Source organism: Tupaia chinensis, unplaced genomic scaffold (genome assembly GCF_000334495.1).
Source record: "Tupaia chinensis unplaced genomic scaffold, TupChi_1.0 Scaffold143744_1, whole genome shotgun sequence".
Lineage (NCBI taxonomy): Eukaryota > Metazoa > Chordata > Mammalia > Scandentia > Tupaiidae > Tupaia > Tupaia belangeri.
In genome coordinates this window covers 298,905-304,300 of record NW_006203593.1, presented here as the reverse complement: position 1 = coordinate 304,300, position 5,396 = coordinate 298,905, and positions in this window count along the sequence as shown.

Sequence of the window (5,396 nt, the reverse complement as noted above, 5' to 3'; positions counted from 1 at the left end):
GAACAGAGGGCTTCCATTTGAAGTGGTCACCGGAGATGGCAAGAATGATGAGGTCTGAATTTAGAAATACGTGTCAAGGTTAGAAGACTATTCAGATCATGTTTCTGTGGTCCCATGATTGTGGCAGTCATTAGTCTCCTGGTCATTTGCTTCTCAGATGCAGGAGAAATTGCCCCAAAGTGAGAGGAAACATGAGTGAGCACCTTGTGAAAAGTACCAAGGGCATTATAGAAGATAAAAACTACGGAAATGCTTTGTGGGTCAGACAAAAATTAGTTAGCCTTAGAAGATCAGCAGGCATTTTTTTTGCAGTCAGGCAGTGAGGAACCTGGAACTCATTCATCCTAACTAGCCATGAAATCTTGGGAAGGTTATTGAGTGCTTCTGAAGTTCACTTAATTATTTCTAAAATGTGGACAAAAACTCCCAGTGCTTTTAAGAGAATTAAGTGAGCTGATAATAATAAAACACAGTAGTTTTTCTATTTATATCAATCCCTACTCATTGTCATATGGTATTCTCACAAGTACCTTTTTGAGAACATCACCTTTTGATCTTATCAGTAGGGTGAATGTCTGCTCTGTACCCTTCAAAACTAAGTTCAAACATCACTTCTTGGTCAACAGATTCCATTTTGTGTCTCTGTCCTATTATACACTCACCCTGATAGTTATTGTTGGACTAATCCCACATTACTGCAACTGATTGCTTAGAAGTCCCTCACTAAATGAATTGTTTTAGAAGGCCAAACATATGCCCTACCTATGTGAAATCTCTAGTTCCTTCCAAAGAACCACATAAATTGTATACCCCTAAAATGTTTATTGAACAAATTAGTGAGCCAGATATTTGACAGATTCTATTTAATTTTGAATAAAGACACATGGGAGACTTCTAAAGAATATAATATCAACACATACATTGAGTGATCTTATCAAGTCAGTTTATGATATGAAGAATCAAACTAAATAGTGCTGAAACTACTGTTGCTTCTAGGAGATATTTTTAAACTACAGGATAGCCAAATTAATTGTTTTTGAACTTTAAAAGATAGAAAATAACAAAAAGCCCATAGGTTTTGTGGTTAAGAGTGAGCATTCATTATTATTATGTAGCAAGTTTCAATAGATTCATTGGAAGCTGTCCATTTCAAGGCTAGAAAAGTATGAATACATTTGAAGGAAATGATTTATATATTATTGTAACGAGTTTACAAAAACACACAATTGCCTTGTAGTGATTAATTTAAGATGAATAAAGCAATTAATCTGGAAAATGCAGCATTACAATTGAGTGAAATAAACTGTGTGCAAGAATTTACACAGCAACACGATTTATATTTAGAAAATTGTCTAGTTTCATCAAAGGAATCACTTTCCTAAGAGTTATGTTTTATTCATTCATGGGTATGCCAAAACCCTGATGATTTGGGATACTTAATTGCATTGGTCCAGTTACAAACAGCATGTGCAGTTGAACAACTGACAGGAGGTCTTTTTTTTATTTTAGTTTATTTTAGCAAAATGTTTGTAGATGTTGTATGAGGATGAGTTGTATTTAAGTACAAGATTTGTATGAATTTTATGTGCCCCCTGAGGCTCTATCTTTGCCGAAAACATAATGAAAAGGGAACAGTTTCAAACATCTATATTTTAAGTCCACAACGTTCGACCTAGTGCTAAATTGAAGAAAATTGATGAATGAATAACTCTGAAATCACTTTGAAGAACAAAGCTTTCTCAGCAAGAAGCAAAAAATGTAGTAATCTTTTGCTTCATGAAAGCAGTCCCATTATGTAAATATGACCTTGCTTTTCTAGCATTGTGATTAAAGATTTTCCTTGAAATTTCCAGATCACTGAGAAATTTGTGTGAAGGACAACTATTCTAGATTTCTCCACAATATCCATGTTCTAAGTAATTGTAGTCAATAAAATGATCCAATGTGTGATTTGCAGGCCAGGGAACACAGCTATGAATATGATAATCATAACTTGATAATCATTAACTACTACCTGGACCAGCAGGTGGCATGGTGGTTAAAGGCACTGGATTCCCATTATGGTCAAACACAATTTGAGTCTCAGAGCTGGTGGCTTGAAAGTCATGCTAGGCATTTGTGCATATGTGCCCAAAATTCCAAGAGAAGAGATTGCAGTGTGGCCATCCCCCTTGGGGAATGATTTCTCACTTTCTCTCTGTCTTTGTCTTTCTTCCTCTGGTGAGTACATGTACCCTATGGGGGAAAAAATTCCTCCTGAAAAGCAATAGTTTCATCATTATTAATACTTCTTGGTACCGGCAGAGGGTATAATGGTTACATTGCTGGACCTCCACGTGGTTGACTGCAGTTTGAGTCTGGGAATTGGTGGCTTAAACTCATGCAGGGCACATGTGCGTGTGTGCCCAAAATCCTGAGAGGAGAATGGAGGAGAAGGGATTGTGGTATGACGATCCACCCGGGGGGTGATTTCTTGCTTTCTCTCACTTTGTCTCTCTCTGTCTTTCTGACACATGCACCCTATAGCAAAAATCTAAAAAACAAAACAACCTTTTTAGGTAAGCCTTTTCAAGGTCAAGATAGCATAGCACCCACTATAGCTCAAATATTCAGTTTAGACCTTTGGGAAAATTCCCAAAATCTTGAACAATATTATGTTCTATTTTAAGTCAGAGAAAATATGTTATGAAAATCAAATGAAGATTTGACCTGTATAAGGGTAGAACAATCTTTGGGGTTGCATTTTCACTAGAAACAATACATGCAATGTCACTGTTCAGCAATCGTCCCTTGTGTCTCCTCATGTCATAACCTCTGAGCCATCACGCTGAGTTTCTGATTTGGGTACATAGACTGGGAGTGTGATCAGTGTGTGTAATTGTTCTGAAGAAACAGTTTTAAAAATCTGATTTTTTTTCACTCATCATTTTGCCAAAGTGGAGGCCACAGGATGATTGTGTGTTGCCAATGGAGGGACCCTAAATTTCTGAGTGGAGGAGATCCCAACAAAATCATGTCTGTTTTTTGTCTTGAGGGATCAGTCCTTCTTTAGGTGTTGGCACACTGAATTGTCGAGGTTTTTTGCTGTGGTGATTGACTGAAATAATGAAAGGCAATGTCACATACCTACTAATTGATGGAGCTGTTTTACAAAGTCTGTCTTCTGAATTTAAATCCTACTGTTCGACCTTTGTTCTTGAAGCAGCAGTACTTTGCTGGAGAGAGGCGGTTCTATTTGTAATCTTGGGAAGACTAACGATGCAAGAGAGCTGTGATGATTGATGAAAAGTGGTCCCAGGGGATTTGGTCAAGGATGAAAAGGAAAGAAACATGAAAGAACTTGGACCTAAAATAAAGGAAAATCTTTTTATCTGTGCACAAACTAAAAGAAGAAGAAGGGGTGATTAGAGATACATACACTACATGCTACCCTTCATTGCCCTGTGTGCCATTCCACCAGGCTAGATCCCTGTCATGTGAATCAGCTGTACCCACTCAGTCTTCAACCTCATAAGTTTTACTTGCCTGTCAGCCAATGAAATTACTTAAGCAAGCCTTTCCTGTCCTGTCCCCTTGCCCCGGAAATAGGGGACATTCCATTGCCTGGTACTATAAACCTGTATCTCACAATCCCCACTTGGTTACTCTCATCCTATGGACACTCCCTCCCCCCCCCAGTGGCCCTGAGAGGCATGGGTGCCCTTCTCCTAGGCTAAGGGTGTATGTGACTAATGAACTGCTTACAGTCCTCTCTGTTCAATATTTGGAGATTCTTCTTTTACTAACATGGTGGATAAGAAGGATCAGAACACAAACACACACATACACACACACATTAGGTCAAATTTGTACAAAATTTAACCAACATCATTAGCAAATGAGGTCTTGAGCTGAGGGACTGAGAAGAGGAGCAGGGTGTGAGATACACAGCAGGCAATGTGACCAATGACCAGGAGTGAAAGACGAATTGAAAAAAATTGCCTAGTAGTTTTTGGGCGAAGGAATAGTTAACTATTGCGTCGTTGGAAAAGTCATGACACATTTTTGCATAGAAAACAAAGAAAAATACATCATGACTTTTCTGAAGACCCAATGTTTTAATTAAGTATAAAATTCTTTGAGAAAAAATTGTCTTACGCTTCTCCAGAAATAGTCAGTAGAACTCATAGATGAGGTAAAATGAAGGGTGAGAGCTATTCATAGTTGGGAAGTGTTAGAATACTTATGGTAGAAGGCCATTACAAAAAAAAAATTCTATTGAACTTACATCAAATATGTAGTAACACCATTCTGAATGTGTCACCTGTAAGGGACGTAAGACAATAAAATAATGTTTGTGGCTTTGTTGTATACTGAGAATACACTGAAGACTTTATCATGTATTTATTAGGTAGTCCACACTCAGTCTTGTACATTTAAAAAGATAAACTTTTTTTTTTCTTTTTTTTTTTAAAAGATAAACTTTTGAATACGTATTTATACAATTAAAAACATACAATTCCATATGTTTTCTCAAATTAATTGGTTCCATGGACTTTTGAGTAAACACATTATAATTCAAAATAGTCATCAAGTTGAACATACTTTTTTTTGTTTGTTTAGAGGTTTTTTTCACTATAGGGCGTGTGCACTCGCCAGACAGACAGAGAGAGACATAGAGACAGAAAGTGAGAAATCACTCCCCAGAGGGGATGGCCACGCCACTATCCCTTCTCCTCCATTCTCCTCTCGGGATCTTGGGCACACATGCACACGCGCCTGGCGTGAGTTTTAAGCCACCGGGTCCAGGACGCGAACTGCGGTCAACTACGTGGGAGTCCAGCGACATAGCCATTACGCTAACTGCTGGTTCTCAAGTTGAATATACTTTTAAAAGCAAGACTAAACAATACAAAAGTTGGAAAAGACCCAAAATTACAACAATACTTATGATCAAGAAATAACACAGTGAGCAAAAATGCTTTACTAAACTTTCCTCTAGGGACCAGCAGTTAGCGTAATGGCTATGTCGCTGGACTCCCACGTAGTTGACCGCAGTTCGCGTCCTGGACCCGGTGGCTTAAAACTCACGCCAGGCGCGTGTGCATGTGTGCCCAAGATCCCGAGAGGAGAATGGAGGAGAAGGGACTGTGGTGTGGCCATCGTCCCTGGGGGATGATTTATCGCTTTCTGTCTCTCTGTCTCTCTCTGCCTGTTTGGCGAGCGCACACGCCCTGTAGCAAAAACCTCTCAAAAAACAAAAAAAAACTTTCCTCTAATTGTGAGGGAAATAGTATAATGAATCATGACAATATTCATAGTTTATGAATATCTCCAGGCAATTAAATCAATCTTCATTCATCTGATCCTTTTGATTAAACTTTTTACCACAAATTTCTGCCTAGAAAATAAATAAA